This window comes from Pseudopodoces humilis, chromosome 12 (genome assembly GCF_049639895.1).
Source record: "Pseudopodoces humilis isolate 2021_Gansu_Grassland_sample_001 chromosome 12, ASM4963989v1, whole genome shotgun sequence".
NCBI lineage: Eukaryota > Metazoa > Chordata > Aves > Passeriformes > Paridae > Pseudopodoces > Pseudopodoces humilis.
In genome coordinates this window covers 7,005,816-7,026,966 of record NC_142211.1, presented here as the reverse complement: position 1 = coordinate 7,026,966, position 21,151 = coordinate 7,005,816, and the positions used below count along the sequence as shown (strand labels likewise).

General features: G+C 43.0%; 1 pseudogene; it reads right to left on the bottom strand.

Moving 5' to 3' along the window:
- Positions 1-413: 413 nt before the first annotated feature.
- LOC148183317 (uncharacterized) overlaps positions 414-21,151 on the bottom strand; it is a 70,018-nt pseudogene continuing 49,280 nt past the window's right edge.

Genomic DNA, 21,151 nt, shown 5'->3' with positions numbered 1-21,151 from the left:
AAATATGCAGTTTTTTTATCTTTATACTTATTTTTACCCAATTAACAATAGACATGTAAATTATTTTTCTTAGTGACCCAATGGCCTATCACCTGTGTGCTGCACTGCGGCATTCTCTATCCAATCACCTGTTACTACCCAAGAACCTCTATAAGAAGAAGATGAAGAAGGAAGAAGACGGAAAAGAGACAACACCCTAAATCCTCCATCTTGTCTTCTGTCTTCTAAAATAGCTTAAACTCTACACTCTAACTTTTTCACCCAGTGACTTAAGAAAACTTTCTAATTTACACACTCCAACTTTTAGTTTTTCTATTTAACTTTAACAGTTGTTTTCAGGGTGTTATATGATATTCAATGTTTTCTTGGATGTCAGAGCCAGGTATCAGAGACAAGGGCACACACTCTGTGCCTCAGACTCTAACAACATCTGCTAAAAAAACACTCAATGCAAGGGACGTAGCATTAGATTGTTTACTCAGCCAACATCCCAATTGATCTAATTTCTTTGGTGCTTCTGCGGATGCAACAGGTGGCATAAGAAGGGATTCTGCGAGCCTTTTTCCATAACCCCAAGGATTAAAATCATTCTTACACTCTGGTCCGTATTGATGAATAAATGACCTTTTTCCTCTACATCTCATGTCAATAATTGCTTTCACACTGGGGCTCAACAAGGTAAGCCTTCCTAAGGTACAAGGGCCACCCTTGAGGTTAGATGGAATAAAGGACCACGCTCTGTCTCCACAAACAAAAAATATCCCCTGCGGCAATTGAAGAGGAACTGAGCTAAATGTAGATGGAATTACGGAGGTGTCATTACACCAGAAAGCTTGATTCTTATACACAGGGTGATGTGGAGAAATATCTTTCACCACTGATTGATTTTCCCCGTATAATTAAACTTAACACAAATCTTTACTTTTATAGAGCAAATGAGTTCTAATTCTTGGGGTTCAATGGATGCTTCAGAAAGATGAGGAGCCCACCATTCCCAAGTACTTCTTGGAGTCCAAAATTCCCACACATTTGTCCCAGCAAAAGCACCTCGCATCGCTTTATCAATTTCTTCTGGTATTGGCCAAATCTCTACTGGTACACTGACTAGACAAATTGAAAATGGATTTTTGGGAGTGGTAGAGGATAAACATATGGTATCTAAACCTGAAGCATTAGCTAAGGTTACCCAAACATTGGTCTTAGGCTGGCAAACAGGCAAAGCTACACTACTAAAAGCAACTAAAGTGAACAAAGTAAAAAATGAACTTAGCATTTGATAGAACCTTATATCTAACCAAAGATATTTTATCACACTTTTGCCAAAGGAAGTTTATAATATTCTTTTTTTTTTTTCCTCACATTTCTAACATTAACAAAGTATTTAAGATTTGCAGTTTCTGTAATAAAAACAGAAGGTTTCAAATTGGAATGACAATCTCAGTGTAGTTCACGTCTGCATGCTTTCCTCTTTGGTCGTAGGGTCTTTAGTAGACTTTTTCTCATTGTAAGGTTTCAAGTTCTGTAGAGAATATTTTAACAGAAGGTGGGCATGATATTTTAGTAAAAGCCTGTCTGCACAAACTAACCTTTGGTATAAGTGACAATATTAAAGGTAATGTCCTTGAAACTCTCCTGAAGCAGCAAGAATGAAAGAAAAACAATAGCCTTGTGTACTGGGGAAAGAATGTAAACAATGTGTATTAGCCAATAGTAACTTGCTTAGCCCGCGGACCCTGTCAGACCCTATAAAAGTGTGCTAAAGATAGAAATAAATGGCGTTCACTATACTTCTGTGAAGACTCTTGAATAGTCTGGCGGTGTTGCGGTTTTAAAGTAGTAACTAAAAAATCACTAGAAAACTTACTCATTTCTTGCTGTGAGATATGGATTAGAACAAGAGCAAAACAGGCCTAAAACTTAAAAGGAATAAAGAAAGTTTATTAACACAACTACAAGAATAAGAAAACCAGAATAAACCTCCAGAAAACCCCTTTTTTCCACCACTACTCAACCATTCCCATGCTTACATGACAACAAAGAGACAAAAAAAAACTTGGAACTTTGGTGTTTAAAACAGTCCCAATTCCTGCTAGAGTCTTTTCATCTGTCTTTGTAGAGAAACAGAAGCCGTCTTCTGCTAATCTATGGAGTTTCTCACAAGAAAACTATTTCTGTTATAGCTTTCTATTTCCCTGATGTCAGCTGCCCAGAAATGCTGTTATCAGAGCTCACTCCTCCCATTTCACATCACTCTGAGGTGTGTTATGGGTCACATGAGTCTAGGGATGTAATTTTTAAGGATGAGTTATTCAAAGGCAAAAGTTCTCTTCATCTGTCTCTGTGAGCCTCCCTGGAAACAGAAGTTTTCTCTTTGCCTCAAGCAGCCCCAAATCTTCAACTATTACTTCTTTCCCTCCGTTCCAGCACCTCACTGTATCACAACTACTCAACTGTTTGCTCAAAATCCACACTTTGAACACTCCATTCCTCCCAATATACTCTGTCATGAATTAAAGGAGTTTTTTTCAGAACACTATTGTCCATCTCCTTAGCTTTAACAGAAAAATATTTCAGCTTATGAAAGCATCTCCTTATTCTCTCTTCTCCATCTAAAACTTAATTATTTTCTTCACTGTCTTTGATAGTTTTATGATGTCTTCTTCATGTTGATTATCCCTCTCTCTCTCTTCCCCTCTCTCTGGGAAAAAGGAGTAATCTGTAAGTCTCATCCAGGTAGTAAAAGAGTTAAAGTCTTGGAAAACTGCAGATGTTCATGGTGTCAGGTTTCAGTTCAGCGGCAGAAACTGCAAACCAAGTCAGGACAGCCGGCTTCGCTTTCCTCCCCCCCCCCCACCCTGCGGCCTTGTCCGGCCTGGAGTGGGGGGAAAGAGGCTGAGACGGAGCCCTGTTACCTCGTCAGAAGCTGGAAACCAAAGAGAGCAAGAAATTCCTGGTCTTAAGTCTTAAAGCAGGTATTCACAAGTTGATATCACTGTTCAATGGTCAGAATCACTGTCAGTTCTCAGAAATGACTAGTAATTGGTCATGAGAAAAAACTCCCATCAGCCTCCAGTAGCTTCAACTTCCCCCCAGCTCCTGAAGCTATCTTAAAGGTAGAGTCACCCCAGGACAGGCGGTTTCCCAATAATGTTCTTAGCAGCAATCCATCTGGACCCTGCACCTGTAGAAACACAAGCAAACCCTTTGCCCCAAATTATAAGAGGAAACAGACCTTCAATTTGCCCTGTTTCAGGATTTCTAATTAAAACTGGAGGATTCTCCTTTAATTTTGCATGTATTCTTGTCTTGATTAGGCATTCGTGATTGGGTTCTTTTTCTCCTTGAACTGAAATTGATGAGAGAGAGGCAGTTTTCTCTTGTTCGGACTTGGTTGTTTATTCTTCTCTTATCTGCATTACATGTATACAAGGTACAAGGAGCTATGTGCACTAAGATAGAAAGGCGCAAAATGGCTGGCAAAGATCTTCTTCAAGGTCTTTTATATGTCTATTTATCCATTTAACAAATGCCAAGTAAATTATTTATCTTAGTGACCCAATGACCCAACACCTGTGTGCAGCACTGTGGCATTCTCTCTCCAATCACTTACTACTACCCAAAAACCTCTAGAAGAAGATGAAGAAGAAAGACGAGACAACGCCCTAAATCCTCTATCTTGTCTTCTGTTCTCTAAACTAGTCTAAACTCCAAACTTTAACTCTTTCACCCAGTGACTTAAGAAAGTCTCTAATCTACACACTCACACTCCTAGCTTTTCTACTTAACTTTAACAGTTGTTTTCAGGATATTATATAAAATTCAGTGCTTTCTTGGATGTCAGAGCCAGGTATCAGAGATAAGGGCACACTCTCTGTGCCTCTGACTCCAACATGTGCTATTAGAAAAATGTCTAAAAAATGGAGGATCAGGGTCTGCAAAAGACCTGTTCAAGAAATCATAAACATACAAAGCTTTACTTAACCGCATCTGCAGTGTCGCCTGTGCTACATCTCCCTGTTGCTGATCTAATATACGTTTCAGGAAATGATGTGTTCTTTCTACAATCGCGTGACTTGTGGGAGAATAAGGAATTCCAAAAGTATGGTGTACACCCCAATTCATTAAAAATGTAGCCCATTTTTGAGCTGTATCTGCAGGACCATAATCTGTTTTTATTTCTTGAGGTACTCCTAGGGAAGCAAATGCTTGCAAGAAATGTTGACACACATGGTTTGCTGTTTCTCCTGTATGTACAGAAGGAAAAACTGCATTTGAGAAAGTACTCACTGACAGACGGATATTTTTATATTTCCCAAAGGACGGATATTTGGTGATATCCATTTGCCATAACTGCAAGCTTTTCAATCCTCGTGGATTGACCACTCCTGTAAAAACAGGAGGTTGCACCAATTGACAGTCCAGGCATGTATTTATAATTGATTTGGCCTGATCTCTAGAAAGGCCAAACATTCGCATGAGGGCTTGTGCATTTTGGTGAAAAAAAGCATGACTTAATTTTGCTTGTTCAAAAATATTGGGCAGGGAACTTGCAATAGTTAATGCCAATTTGTCGTCCCTTGAATTGCCTTCTGCCAAAAATCCTGGAAGTGATGAATGAGCCCTAACATGAGAAACAAAATATTGATTAGTTCTATGTTGCATGATTGTATAAAGACATGAAAGATAGCAACATAAATCCTCATTACTAACATCCTTTAAAACTGATCCCTCTATTCTCTTGACTATATTAGCAACATAAGCAGAATCTGTAATCAAGTTAAAAGGTTCTTGAAAAAGCTGAAATGCTCTAACTACTGCTGCAAGCTCTACCACTTGAGCTGATCCTCCCACCAATTGGACTTCTGATTCCCATGCTTTAGTTATGGGGTCCTGCCACACTATTACTGATTTATGCATTGTTCCTGATCCATCAGTACACAATGTCACAGAGTTCAAAGGTACTTCGCTCAACATGGGTTTCTCGCTAAAACTCAGCTTGGCCTGCAACAATTTATGGCTAGGAAAATGAATAGAACAAGTGCCTGGGTAATTCAACAATGCAATTTGCAAATCTTCTGATTTTTGCAATGCCCAATCAAAATATTGCTTCTTTAAGGACAAGTAAATTACTGCAAAATCCTGGCCTGCTATAGCCAGCAATCTTGTCCTGGTCTTGATTATAATTTGAGCTATCATTTCCATTGTTGTAAATATCATTTTCAGTGACCTGTAAGGTAAAAAACCCATTCTATTATTAATAAAGGATCTTTTTCAGAGGCATCCCATTGAAATATGAGACCATACAGCTGTAGGTTTTCTCCCAGCACTGCAAGAAAAAAAGGGTGTGATGTTATACAATGGTGTGCTTGTCTTTGTTGAAAGGCTTCTGCTACTCTCTCAAGAGACTTTTGAGCTTCAGATGTAAGAATTCTTGGGGATGTGATATCACAGTCTCCTCTCAACAAGTCAAAAAGTAGGGAGAGCTCATCATTTGTAAGTCCTAGGATAGGCCTAACCTACTTAATTTCCCCCAATAGCTGTTGCACATCTGTCATGGAGTTACTTTACCTTTAAGAAAGTTTAAGTTGCTGGGAACTGCCTGGAGTCTTTTCTCCTGACCAATTATCGGTCATTGCTGAGAATTGACAGCAGTTTAGGCCATTGAAAAGTGGGATCAACTTGTGAACCCTACCTTAAAGTGTAAAACCAGAGCTCTCTTGGTTCTCTTTGTTTCCTGGCTGGGAAGGGTGGCGGAGCTCCAGGCCTCCCATTCCCTGCCCAGGCCGTGCGGCCGGGCGGGGATTGGGCTGGGCCCAGCGTCTCCCAGCCGGGAGATGCGGGCCCTGCGGAAAAAGTTTTCTCCGGGCTCTGGCCGGGCCGGGCCGAGCCGATCTCTGGCTCGGCTGCAGGTTTTTTGCTGTAACTAAATTCACTAGAAACTGCTGAGTGAAGAAGGAGAGAGGCTCTGGGCCTGCAGCGGGCTGGGCGCGGCGCCTACACTCTCCAGAGCAGCCATGAGGAACTTTCCATCGCAGACGGCTCCAGCTCCTGCACCGGCCGGGGCCACAGAACTACCTACAACAGCCTGGGCAAGATTTTAACTCTTTCATTACCCAGATGAGACTTGCAGATTAATCTTTTTATCCAGAGAGAGAAAAAGAGAGTGATCAACATGAAAAGAAACTTTATAAACTACCAGTGACAGGAAAGAAAAGAAGCTTCAGAAAAGGTAGAGAATTAAGAAGATGCTTTAATTAAGCTGAAATATCTTTCTGTTAAAACTATGGAAATGGACAATAAGGTCTTGAAAACACTCCTTTAATTCATGACAGTAAATAGGGAGGAATAGAGTGTTCAAAGTGTAAATTTTGAGTAAAAAAGTAGAGTAATTATGGTACAGTGAAGTGCTGGAAGATTTGAAGCCTTGAGAGGCAATGAGAAAACTGTTTTCTAGTGAAGCTCACAGAAACAGATGAAGAAGACTTTTTGCCTTTGGATAACTTATCCTTAAAAATCCCATCCCTAGACTCATGGCCCATACACACTTGAGAGTGATGTGAAAATGGGAGGAGTGGGCTCTAATAACAGCAGCTCTGGGCAGCTAACATTAGAGCAATGGAAAACTATAACAAAAATAGTTTTTCTTGTGAGAAACTCCATAAATTAAGAGGAAGAAACTTCTGTTTCTCTATAAAGACTGGTGAAAAGACTGTAGCAAGAATTGGGACTGTTTTAACCATCAAAGTTCCAAAGTTTTTGTCTCTTTTGTCATGTGAACAAGGGAATAGTGGGTAGACAGGGGATGAAAAGGTTTTTCTGGAAGTTTATTCTGGTGTTCTTATTGTAGTTTGTCAATAAACTTTCTTTTTTTTCCTTTTAAGTTTTATGCCTGTTTTGCTCTTGTTCTAATCCATATCTCACAGCAAGAAATAAGTAATTTTCTTAGTTATTGGTTTAAAACCACGACAACATCCTGAAAAGTATGAACTTTGATCTGAAGCTGCATTTTCTGTGGTCTTATTGCTTGTTCTGTCATTCTCCATCCTAAATATTTCCAAGGTGAAGTCTCCTGTATTTTTGATGTGGAAATTTCAAGTCCAGCCTTCTGAACTTCACTGAAGACACTATCACAAGCATCTTCCATCTCCTTTTGTGTTGGTACAGAAATTAATAGATCATCCATGTAGTGCAGAATCTTCACTTGAGGATGTCTTTGTCTAGCTGGGGATAAGGCTTTTACCACAAACCACTGACATATGGTAGGAGAATTTTTCATTCCTTGAGGAAGTGTCACCCAGTGATGTCTTAACAATGGCTCTTGTCTATTAATACTTGGGATAGAAAACGCAAAACATGGAGCATCATCTGGATGAAGTGGAATATTGAAAAAACAGTCTTTTAAATCGATGATGACTAAATAACCCTAACCCTCACACTGGTGAGCTCCAGGGACTAGTTTCTTTGATGTGACCTTTCTCTAGCTGCTCTTTTACGAGTTTTATGAGTGCACTCAATTTCTTTTCTTCTAGGGGGCACTGATCCACCCAAACAGGATCATTTGTTTTCCAGATTAACTTCAGAGTGGTGAGTGCCTTCATGGCCCCCACTAAAAATCCACTTCTAGTCTTGCTCCCCTTTGAGATAACAAGTCTCTTCCCCAAACTGTAATAGGCTTCTTTACAACAAAAGGATGAATGACTGTTGTTTTTATCTTCAGGTCCTTTGACTGTAATCAGAGCTTCACTTTGCAGGCATAAGGTAGCACCATCTATACCTGTGAGAGTATCTAGGGGTGTTACTAGCTTCCAGTCTCTTGGCCAGCACAAATAAGAAATGACCATGACATCTGCACCAGTATCTAACAGGCCTTTAACATTGATTGTCTTGTTATTTTGCATTAAACTGCAAGTCAGTTTTGGTCTGTCATGTCCAATATGTTCTGTCCAAAAGATCTCTGGCATCACATCTGAGTCTTCTGTATAACATTTTTGTCCCTCCTCCTCTATTAGTTTACGTCTAGTTGTAGTAGGCACTGCAATGGCTGTGGCTAATTGTGTTCCTGCAGGAATCACTAGTGGAGGTTGTAAAGCTTGAGCTAGAATTGTAAGCTCTTCATGACAGTTTGCTGAAACAATTGTTGCATAAACTACAAGGCCTATAATGCAACAAGCATCCTTACCCATAATCAAAAGTCTGGACTCTTTTCAGCTGTTCCAGTAACTCCTGTAGATATAGAACAATGAAGGCCATGCAAGAAATATGTCAATTTGGAAGCCGCCAAGGTGCAGAAAGCCCTGGGGGGGAAGAGGTCTGAGTCACTCGGGAGTTCTCTAACAATCTTACTGACTGTGACTGGCCTTGGTCTCCAAAGGACTTGAGCTCTCTCTGTTGAGCTGCCATTATTTCTTTCATCATGCTGTGGCACTGCGCACTGGGAAACCCGTTTCCCGACAGGGTTTCCGTCAATATCATATCTAGACTTTCACCTGTTTAGATAATGTCTTCCTTTCTTGCATCTGGGACAGCAGCCAGGTGATTTTATAAACTCTGCAGGTTCCAGACAATATTTTGCAAAATGTCCAGGCTTGCCACATCGAAAGCATATTTTATCCTTTAAATCAGCCTGAGACACTAGTTTAGAACTATATATGGTGAGTGTATTAAATGCTTTTGTGAGTCTGTTATCCAGTGCTTCAGCTTGAGTAGCAAGTCTTTTATCCATTACTTCAGCTTGAGCAGTTATAGCTCTTTGTAGTCTTTCTCTCAACGTATCAGCCTAGATCATAGCTATATGCTGTGGGGTGCCAATCTTGCTACAGACTTCAATCATTTGTGAAAGATTTGGTTGTATATTTGGTAGAGCCCTAATAACTCTCTGGCATTCCTCATTAGCATTCACATATGCAAGGTTCTGTAATAATATTGGACGAGCCATATCATCATCATGTTGTCTTTCTAAATCTTGAGTCAGTCTGTCTATAAAGGCAGTATAAGGCTCTGTTTGTCCCTGCTTTGTGTATAAGCACCTTGCGGGCTGCCTACTGGCTCAACCTGTAAGAGTGCCTTCCTGGCTGCGTCTTTAATGTCACCAAGCACCCCCATCAGTAATTCCACCTGGTTCTTTGCCCTATCATGAGGTGCATCTCCTGCCAGATGTGCAAGTGTGAGGGCTGCATTTGCCCCCTCCAGCATAGTCTTCTATGAGTTTTCCAAGAAGGCGTCTCCACCGTAAATCCCACAAAATATATTGTGAAATGGTTAGAATCATTGATGAAATATTACGACAGTCAAAAGATGTGAAGTCCAAATTGCTAAAAATTCCCTTCAGTAACTGTTTGAAATAGGGAGAACTTAATCCACTATCTTTTATTGCCCTCCATAAATCTTTTATATCATCATGTGATACAGGTTCCCATCAGGGGTTTGCACCCCCCCCCTTCCGTATCTAACTGGCAAAGCTAACAACAGTTTACTAGCAAAGTTGAGATCTCCGTCTTTAATTACTTTGCAACACACTGCATTCCAGTCTATCAGGGAGCGCTGTAAATCTTTCTTTATGGGCTCCCTTGTTTTACAGTCAGAGGAAGAATTCCCCATCTCAGATAAAGGAGGCAGATTTAAACCTTGAGAATTGAAATCATATCCATCCTCTGATGTAGAATACTCATTTTGATCTTGCATATCGGCTTCCAAATTAAAACTTTCAAGCTTAAAGCCATTGGCATCCATTTTGTTTTTTGTCACATCCAGGTTAGTTTCGCCCCCTCTCTTCCTGACAGGGTTCCTCCCCATTATCCCGGCATGTTTCTCCTTCTTTTTTTGGGTGCAATATTACAAGTGGCCAAAGGTGGAGTCTGGGTGGTAGACAGCCCCTTGGTTTTAGAGATGGCCTCAGCTGCGGCGTGGGAGAAATTCCAGAGATAAGAGAGTCAGAGGAGGGATTGCTAAGAATTTAAATTATAACTCAGCATGCAGGGAGTAGACACGCTGCAAATTTATCTCTTTTAGTAGCTAGATCAAAAAGCCGAATCCCCACTCCATCGCATAAAGACTTTCTGAAGGCTGAGTCTGGCGTGCATTCAGGAAAATTTTTATGCACCCAGATTAGTAGATCTTTAAGTTCTTGCTTTGGAATTGAACAAGAATGTAATTTTATCAACGCCTTTAAGTTAAGATAAACATCCTTTTCTTGATCTGAAATAACGTTTCCCATCCTGATACCCCAGTGTTCACCTGACTTGTCCTGGTCAGGGATGGAAACGAGCAGCTTTGCCATCCTCGTCCCTCAAGTGACTGTGTAGGCTTCTTTATGCTCTTTTTAGTCTTCCTTTCAGACTGAAGCTTAATTCCCCAGGATAACGTTCACTGGAGATTTCTTGACTCTCTCTCTAGAGCGATCGACCTCTTGGAGACACAATATTGTCGAGATGAAATACAAGGGATGGGACTACTTTGCTTCAAAATGATTTATTGCTCAAGTAGACAGATATCAGTCTCAAGGCGCGAGGTTTTAAAGACACAATATGTTGTAATGCATTAAGAAACATGGTATGATCTGGAGATATACCCTCTGAGCTGCAGAGTGTTAGTTCCTTCCCCTGACTCCTCCCTTGTAATGTTTTCCTATTGGTTGTAATATGTAACTCTTCCCCCTTTACCCACCCTTCAGAAAGCAGCACGGGATCAGTCTCTTCCTCTTTTCTGCTCCAGATCCCCTGAATGAAGCTGGGACATCGTCCCAAGAAGAAGAGAGCCTCGTTTTTATTCTTCTAGTTCTCACTATTAGTATCTCCCCCTCTCTCTGGGCAGCGGCTGGGCAGACTGCAGTCGCAGGGAGGCTGGGGAACATACAGTAATAGCAGTTGGTGCCCTGGTGCGAGGAGTCCTTTAGGAGATCCCCACAAATGACTGAAAATGCCCAAGTGGGATTCGTAAGTCTTATCGAGGATAATCAACTACCTTGTGAGACACACACTGTTTCTATACGGCTGTAAGTTCACAAGGGTGGTGTTGATAGCCCTTTGAGTCATTGGAGGATCAGCTCCAGAACAGAGGGGACCTTCTTTGCACGGACAGAAACACCACAGGACACAAGAAACAGTAAGCAGTCGCACGCCCGGGGGGAGCCGGGCCGCAGTGGGACTGGAGCCTGGGCGGCTCAAGCAGCGGGATCAGCGCACAGACGTGCAGCTGCGGCGCACAATTTCCCGGTGCAGTGCACGAGCACTGCATAGGACAGCTGTGTGGCACAGGCGTGTGGGGGCCACGTGACCAGGCAGCTGCAGCGCAGGAGAGGGACAGCAGCATTTCCCCCCCCGCCCCCCGATGGCCTTGGCCACGTGTTTTTACCAGCTCAGCAGAAGCAGCTGTGGCTGTGATTAACAGTTTGTGTCTTACCCTGGGGTGTGGGAGGGGCCGGACTGAGAGAAGCCTGCCACTGCTGGCTTTGTTGCTTTTATGGTGAAAGAAGATAAAAATGAGTTGTGCTAACAGCTTTTTGACAGCAGAAATGGGATCAAAGCTGTCTGCACACCAAAAGAATTTTGAATCCAAATTGCAAGAATTTTTAAGTACCACAGATGTTAAGATTTCTAGAAATAAGTTGAAACATTTTATCTCATGGTTGTCTCATAACTTCCCACAGCTTTACATGTTAGATGTAGATTCTGTCCCTGCATGGGATAGGATCAGAAACTTGTTAACCCTTAAAATAGAGGAGGCAGACAGATCTGCTTCAAAGTATCTCTCGTTTTTTCTTTTCATTCAAAAAGAACTGGTTAACAGGGAATAAGAAGTGAAAAAACAGCCACTGCAGGTTCCATTGGCTTCCCCTAATCCTTCTTCCAAACCCTCTGCTCCTGAGCTGAAAGAGACACATGGAACGGATCAAGAAACTCAGGAAATGCACCTTGACAATTCCCTTCCTGGTTCCATGTGTCTCATTCAGCCCCCTATCCCTGATAGTGCTGCGCAAGCTATCAGGGGTCTTTGCCTGTACCCTCCTATCCTGACTGTTAAAGGCAATGAACCTTCCTATCCCCATGTGGCTGGGACCCAAAATGGTGCTGGCCATGTGCCAGATGGCCACATGAGGAGACCTCCATCCTACTTCCCTTCTCCTTTCCATAACCCCTTCTGCCCACCTGTCTCTGCCCACAATCCCTTCCTTCCCTCGGACATTCCTCCCCATTCCACCATACTCCCACCCTGCATGACATCACCCTGTTACCCTGCATCCAGATTTTGCAATCCTGCTCCCCCTGCCCCCTTCCCCCTATCTCCACGAGGAGAGTGGGGGTGGGAGAGATAGCCCTACCCCTTGCTCCCATGGGGGGGCTGGTGCAGGGGTGTCCCAGCCCTGCCCCCCTGGGGGGGGGGAATGGGTTCTTGCCCAGCTCCTGTGGGGGTGGGGCTAGGCCCCTCTAAGGACCCAGTGGTGGAGCGGAGCCCCCTAATCCTGGTGTGGGTGGAGGTGGACAGGGAAGCCCAGGAGGTACAGGCCCTGGGGAAGATGAAGATATGCTTACAGCTGCTCCTGTAGAATATATCGGTAAAAGAAGAATTCAAGTACATTACTAACCATTTTCTTACCAAAATATAAAAGAAATCTGCAAGGTGCAGAGAGAATTTGGTAGAGATAGTGAAGTACTGAAAGGAATAATAAGAGCTTCATTAAAATCACAGGATCTAATTCCTGCTGATCTTAAAGACCTCTTCAGGTGATTCTTAACTCCCTCCAAGTTTGATCGTTAAGAAAGCTCATGGAAAAAAGCTTTAAAAACCCTTCTAGTAGAACTTAGGCAAAGCTCCCAAGATGCACAAGATACAGAGAATAATGAAATAACTTTAGAACACCCATGTGGGGAGGGAGTGTGGGCTAAACCTGAAGACCAGGTGTGAGTATCAACAAAATCTATTGCAGATAAAATCACTGATGTAGCAGAAAAAGTTTTTCACCAATTACTAACAACTGAAACTCAAGTCAGCTATGTTAATATTAAACAGCTTCCAATCAGAAAGTTTTTTGCAGTTTGTCGACCAGCTTTGAGTGCAAATACAAAGGCAGGTGGAAGGACCAGTGGCACAATCAGAACTGATTAAATAAATGGCTCAAAGAAATGCCAACGAGGCCTGCCACAGAGTGATCCTAGGACTGCCCATTAATCCTCCACCCACTATAACAGATATGATAGAAGCATGTGCCAAGAAGGCAGATCTGTATAGAGCACACACAAGAAGCCAGGACCAACAAACCCAAGGACTGTGGCAGCAGCAACACCAGGAATGAACAAGCCACAGATGCCACCAGAACAGCTCCAGAATATCATCTGCTTCCAGTGTAAGAGGCCAGGACATTTTGCCAGAGACTACTCTCAAAACCAGCACCAAAGAAAACACCAAAAAGAGGCTGTAGCAAATCAACAAAAAAACTGGAAATGAAGCGCTTTCCCACCCAGCGCAAAGACACAAATGAAGTGGGCCAAAAAATAAAATTAGCCTCTATTTTAATTGAAAAGGGGGAGAAAGAAAAGCGGGGTGTGGGACTGCAGAAAAATAATTGTGGGGAACGCGTGCCTAACAAGGTCTGGCAGCCTCAAAAGCGATCCAGACTTGTAACTGCTGAAGCTTTTAATTTCAGATCTACCCATTGGACAGTCATCAGAGTGGACCTGTAGGACAATTCACAAGACATGGCAGAACTGGATAGTAAGTATTTTGTTATTGGAGACACAGCACACACACCAATAGAGATTGAGGTGGCTCCCATGACAATTAAGGGAGACCTAACACACCTCACTCTCTTGGCACGATGTTTGCAGCCACCCTTCTATTTGACCAAGGGGCAGATAATAGCCCAGGTGATCCCTGTTCCAGCAGAGATCCCAGTAGATGAAAAAGCACCAGGGGTCTACTGGGAGACATGGGTGGCTAGGATAAACCCATCATAGGATGCAACCTAACCCACGGATCAGAACATCTCCTTGTGGAAGGGTTGATTGACACTGGGGCAGATGTGACTATCATACCCGAAAGGGTGTGGCCTTCACATTGGGAATTGCAACCGGTGGCAGGCAAAATACAGGGTGCTGGAGGGGTAAAATTGGAAAAAATCTCTAAGAGCATTGTTCAGATCGAGGGCCTGTAGAGAATATTTTAACAGAAGGAGGGCATGATATTTCAGTAAAAGCCTGTCTGCACAAACCAGTCTTTGGCATAAGTGGCGATATTAAAAAGGTAGTGTCATTGAAACTCTCCTGAAGCAGAGAAAATGAAAGAAAAACAATATCCTTGTGTATGGGAGAAAAAATGTAAACCACTATGTATTAGCCAATAGTAACTTGCTAAGCCCGGGGACCCTGTCAAATCATATAAAAGGTGTGCTAAAGACAGAAATAAACAGCTTTCACTATACGTCTGTGAAGACTTGTGAATAGTCTGGCAGTTTCTCAATATCTGGTGCCCAAACAGGGACCTCTTGCGAGCTGAGAGGATTCACTGGTAGAGCCGGTGAAGCGGATCTGTGCGCAGGGAGACGTGGATGCGGATCTGTACGGGGTAGGAGAGCCTGTGCACGGGAAGACAAGGAGACAGGCCGCTGAGGGAGACCGAGGGCGGAAGAGGTGAGAAGGGGTTGCTCCCCTCCGCCCGCCCATGTGCTGCTGACATGGAAGTTGAGTTTGTGGCAGCAAAAAACCTGCTTCTGAGTATTATCGTTAAACGAGGTGAAGCAGTCAGGGAAAAAGACCTGGACAGGCTCGTTTTATGGGCTAAAGAAAATGGGCGCCTTCAGGTGCCGCCACTGCTTTTTGCAGTGGAAGAATGGAAAGGTATAGGAGATCTGATGTGGGAAAAGGTGATCACGGGGAAGAGCAAAGACTCAGTAGCGGTCGGCTCAATCTGGAAAATTGTGTTGAATACCTTAAGAGATATGAAGGCGGAGTCCACAGTCGCGGCCGCTGCCTTGGAAGCCATGGCTCAGTCCGAGATGGATGTGCCGCAGTCGCCTCCTGCCACATCAATCAGCTGTCTGGGTGTTCTTTGGGGTTGGGCACTTTCAGCCAGTGAAAAGGCTCACAGGGAGGCAATGTAGCTTGGTCTCGGAACTTTTAAAATCTCAGGGATGCTCCGGAGTAGGTGAGTCCAAGCCGGCGGAGCCCAAACTAGAAGTTACCCCACTGAACGCGGATGTAGAAATTATGGCACCTCCGGTAGGAGAGGGCCCCAGCAGCAGCCAGGTGGAGCCTCACGTGTCAATGGAAGTAAGAGCCACAGAGTGCAAGCAAAAAAATCTATCCTTCGCTGCCATCTACTGTTCACTGGGGAAAGCCGCAAGACATCCCACTCCCCCCGGATGATGACATCTCAATGCATTCAGAGGACGGACGACCTCCAGTGGGAGAAGAGACAATTAATTGTACTGATACATCAAAGAAAGAGCTACAGGAATGGCAACAACAAATAGAACAGATTGTGCAACAGCTGCAAGCTCAGATTGAGCAGACATTACGTGCAAACGGAGCACAGCATCATCAAGAGAAAGCGGCTCCACAGCAAATGCCAAAGCAGCAAGCAGAGTCGGTTCAGCAGCTACAGGACATGCTGCGTCCTGAACCATCTGCTCCACCTTTAGAGACACTGTTAACACCACAATCTTGTTCCAGCTCTAATTCCACTACCCTAGAGGAAGAGAACAGAAAACAAGAATCACAACAAAGATGGACTGGTATAATTCGAGATGCCATCCTTGAAGGAGAATGGCAAGCGGCAGGAGCAATTGCTTGTCCCATTTTATATGATCAGCAAAATCCATGATATGAACAACACCACTGGAAAATCTTGCAGCAAGCCAAAAAGACTGTTACTGAACATGGCATTAAATCTGAAGCTGCAAACACTGCATTGGATTGGTTATTCACCTCTGATGTTAATAGCCCCATAGACAGCCAGAATTTAGCATGTCTGCTTCTAACTCCATCACAGTTTATGGTGTGGGAGAAGGAATGGAAGAGGTTAGCTATCTTAGTAGCCAATCGACCTAGAGATAAGAATTATGTACTGTATGGACTTAATCCTGACATGATCACCGGTTCAGGAGTTTACAGTCACATGGCTGTACAGTTACACTACCCCCCTGCAATGCATAATTTGTCTGCACAGCTTGCTCGTCAAACCTTCAATGCTGTGCCTGATTCCAAACCTCATCCTTCCTTCACAACAGTACAGCAAGGCCTCACAGAACCTTATCCTCATTTCATCAATCATCTGTCAGCAGCCCTGAAGGCTCAGAATGACATGACTGAGGAAGCAAAACAGAACATGTTTAAATTGTTAGCTTTTGAGAATGCTAATTCAAAAATAAAACCTATCCTTGCCTCAGTCCCAAAACAAGCAGATGTGGGGGACATGCTAGATATTACTCTAAGAGTTAATCAGACACAACAAGGACAACTTGTAGCCAATGCAGTTGCAGAAGCCATAAAACCAACTAGAAGTCTACTCACTGCTGCTGTCAGTAAATTGGGAAATAAACGTAAACCTTTCACTGTGCCTTTAGACATTAGTTTCCAATGTGGTAACAAAGGACACCTTCGAAGGTCCTGCTGAGCTGCCGTATGGTGTGATCGATGCCAGTCAGATAATCATGCTACTACTGCATGTCGTACCACAAAAAAAAATGAACAAGAGCGCGAAGAGCCGCCACGCGGGGACACAAGCTGCCAGCCCAACTCTATACAGCAACTCAACCCACCAGCAACCAGGGGAAGCCTGGGAATTGATCTGGCAGCATCAGTAGATGTCACTCTCATAGACAGCACCACCCATAAGATCCCAGCTGGAGTCACAGGACCCATTTATTCTGTCACCTGTGCACTTGGTGCTTTGCTAATTGGAAAATCATTTACTGGAGTTGCGGGACTCATTGTTCTCCCAGGAGTTATTGATGCTGATTATACCAGTGAAATCCAAATTTGTGCCTACACATTAGCCCCTCCACTCATGATTAAGAAAGGGACAAGAATCACTTAATTGGTGCTATTTAAAAAGGTGGCAACTGAGAAAGACATTTTTCGAAGTGCCCCTGGAGGTGGAGCCACAGGATTTGGATCTACTGGAGATACAGTGGTGAATCTTGTTCAACAAATGAACCATCGACGAGTAGTTGAAATCACCCTGTGCCAGAGAATGAAGCAGCAAAGAGTTAAAATTATGTTAGATACAGGAGCTGATGTCACCATTGTCAGCCGAGTTTGGTGGCCAAGAGAGTGGCTCCTCCACCGAGTCTTAAACTCAGTCCAAGGTGTAGGAGGATACTCTACACCACTGAGAAGCGTACATCCAATTCAGTTTCGACTTCCTGAGGGACAGACTACCACCACCTTATGTCCATATGTCATGCCTTTGCCTGGGAGCCTTGGAGGGCTCATTGGTCGAGATGTTCTCAGCCAGCTCAGAGCAACATTAACATTTCCTGTCCAATCGCTTTTTCAGTAGTCGCCACTGCTGACAGGCCACCGACCCCAAGGATTCAATGGAAATCTAATGAGCCAGTGTGGGTCGAGCAGTGGCCTCTCTCTCAGGAGCGACTGGCAATTGCATATGAACTTGTCAGAGAACAGCTACAAGCAAAACACATACTACCATCGCTCAGCCCATGGAATACTCCAATTTTTGTCATCCCAAAGAAATCTGGAAAGTGGCAATTACTGCATGATCTGCGTAAAGTAAATGACCAGATGTGGACAATGGGAGCATTGCAACCAGGGATGCCCTCTCCCACAGTGCTGACACAAGAATGGCATCTTCTAGTTATAGATTTGAAAGACTGTTTCTTCACAATACCCCTGCAAAAAGAAGACACAGTGCAGTTTGCCTTCACCTTACCATCAATCAATAAAGAAAGTCCATCTCAAAGATTTGAGTGGGTGGTCCTTCCACAGCGGATGAAAAATTCTCCAGCAATGTGCCAACTGTTTGTACATTGGGCACTGACACCTGTGCATGCAAAACTTTCTCAGACGATTATTTACCACTACATGGATGATATCTTGTTCTGTCAACGTGATCCATTCCAAGATGATGACCTTGCATATATCACCGCTCAACTCGCAGCAAAAGGCTTGGTGGTTGCCCCAGAGAAGATTCAAAAACAAGCTCCATGGAAGTACCTAGGGTGGATTCTAACATCTTCATCAGTCCGCCCACAGAAATTAGAATTGACTGCTGAGATCAACACCCTTAATGACGCACAGAAACTTATTGGAGATCTGCAATGGGTACAATCCAATGCTGGTATCAGAAATGATGAGATAGCACCTTTAATGAGCCACTTGAAAGGCATAAATCCACAAACTCCTGTTACCCTTTCTATAGACCAGAAGAAATGTCTCACATTCCTAGGGAAGAAACTGCTTTCAACGCTAGCAGACAGAAGATTACCAGATGTACCTTTAGGACTTTTGATTTGTAACCATCCTATTGCCCCATGTGCTATCATATTCCAGTGGCCTGCTTGGCAAAAAGAGAAAGGGGGAGAAGACCCACCTGAGAGTTGTCAAGATGCCAAGCAGCCTGTCAAGAAGGTACAGTCAGTGAGACTGCCAACAAAACGTGCAGAACCTTTGGCAATCTTTGAGTGGATTTTTACACCACATAAGCCACCAATGAGTATTTGGCAGAGAACAGAAGCAATTGCCTATCTCATCAAAAAGGCAAGAATGCGAATTATGGAAATTAGTGGTGCTGAACCAGAGCATATTAGTCTACCAATAAAAGTAGAAAACTTTGAGTGGATGCTGAGACACTCAGAACCGATTCAATTAGTGCTGCTCAGTTATCCAGGAGCCGTATAAAACAGGCAACCTAAAGAGCCACGCTTACAGATCATCTTAAAGCAGCAGTGGTTGCAACAGCCCAAAATAGTGCAGCAGCCAGTGGAAGGCCTTACAGTATACACTGACGCAGGAAACCAACAGAAAAAGGCAGCCTGCACCTGGCGAGAAGGCTCGAGTTGGAAAAACAAAACCATAGATGGAGATGCACACTACTCACTGCAGACATTAGAACTTACAGCTGTCTCATGGGCACTGTCTCTTTGGTGAGACAGAAAGCTGAACATTGTATCAGATTCATTATATGTGGTAGGAGTGGTACAACGTATTGAAGATGCTGTCATCAAGCCACCCAATAATAAGCGATTGTGTCAACTATTCCTGCAAATCAAGAGAGCTATTGAAGATAGAGAAGAATCTTGTTGCATCATTCACATCTGCAGTCATCAAACAGAATTAAGTCTCGGAGAAGGCAATGCAAGAGCTGATATGCTTTTCAGTCCTGCTGTTGCAGCACCAAGAGACTCTTTCACAGCTGCAAGAGAGAGTCATGCTCTCTTTCATCAAGCCGCAAAAGCCTTACAGAGACAATTTAATATCAGCTCAATAGATGCACAAGGTGTAAAATCCTGTCTACAATGTAGTCAATATGGAACCACTCTAGGCTTAGGTGTTAACCCTAGAGGTCTTCAAGCCTGTGAGATCTGGCAGATGTATGTAACACATGTGCCTGAATTTGGTTGCCTCAAATATGTACATGTCACAGTAGATACCTTTTCAAAAATTATTTGGGCCACTGCACAAATAGGAGAGAGAACCATACATGTAATTCGACATTTAGTAGCATGCTTTGCTGTAATGGGAGTTCCAAAAGAACTGAAAACAGAAAATTGTCCTGCATATGTAGGAACACGAGTTTCTCGGTTCTTACAAAAATAGGAAGTCAAACATGTAACTGGAATTTCCCATGTGTCCACTGGACAAGCCATTGTAGAAAGAGCCCATAAGACCTTAAAAGAGTATTTAAGTAAACAGAAAACACCTGAACAATTAGAGCCTGTCATTCAATTGCAGCAAGTGCTATTCACTCTAAAATTCCTCAGTTTAGTTGGAGATTTAGAACAGCCCCCAGTAGTAACTCATAACAGTCAGATAAAGATGCAAGCTACCCCAGAAATTAAATTATATTATAAGAACCCAAAAACTGGTATCTGGGAGGGACCAAATCAATTGATATTTAACGGGCGCAGTTACAGTTGTTTCCACAAATGCTGGACCACTCTGGGTGCCTAGCCAATGGACCAAACCAGCCACGAAGGATCTGAAGAACAATCCGAACATCGATGCCCGCAGTCAGTCTCTGATCGGCTGCCAGCTGACATCACGAGAGCAGCAGATGTTCCAAGACTGAATTGTGTTAAATCATAGTCTGCTTGTGAGAAAAATTCTGTAGAAGACCTGAGTGTAGAGACTCCATCTAACTGTATATAAAAGCAAATTGTAGCTGTGTTTTTTACCCTTTAAGCAAATTGCTTTCACACTTAGATTGCATGAATACCAGAGCACGTGGGTTAAATTTGTTAAATAATAGTTTAAGATAAAGAGTTTTAGTTTGTGTGGTAATTGTTATTTGTAGGTTATTGATAAGTTTAGTAAAGACATTAGTATAAGGTGTAAGTATTCCCCCTTCAAGAGTTAATGCAAGCATATTTGAAAGTTCATTTAACTTTAAAGCCTTAGCTGTGATTCTGTAAGCATGGTGTCATTTGCATGGAACAAACTGCTTATGGTAACTGTACTGTGTATAGTCCCAGGCAACTGTCTCCTAGCTAACATTCAAAAGCAACAGAATATATGGGTCACTCTAGCACACTTGACAGGCCAAAAATCAATGTGTCTAAGCCTAGCCACACCTGGAGATCCTTTTCGCACCTGTCTCATAGGAGTCCCTGAATGGGATCCTCAAACATTTAATGGTTTAGTTAGTAATGAAACTCAGCTGAATCAATTGGCAAAGTTATGAGAGTGCAATCACACTGTTGGCTTCACATCAATACAACTTGAAGCCTGCTGGCAAGCAAAAATTATCCAAGTTCTCAATGTTACCAAAGGGCCCCCAAAAGAATTAGATTTGTTAGGTTCCACCAGTACCTCAGGTGGATGGATAATGTTTGAACTCCTGACAAAAAGTCATTCTAACAAAGTAATGCAACACTGGGCTACTGTTAACCCTATCATTGATCTTATCACTAACACCGAAAGTAAAGCTTTTTATTCACAGTGCAATCTCACAGGACGATTACCAAGGGAATTACCTAGTT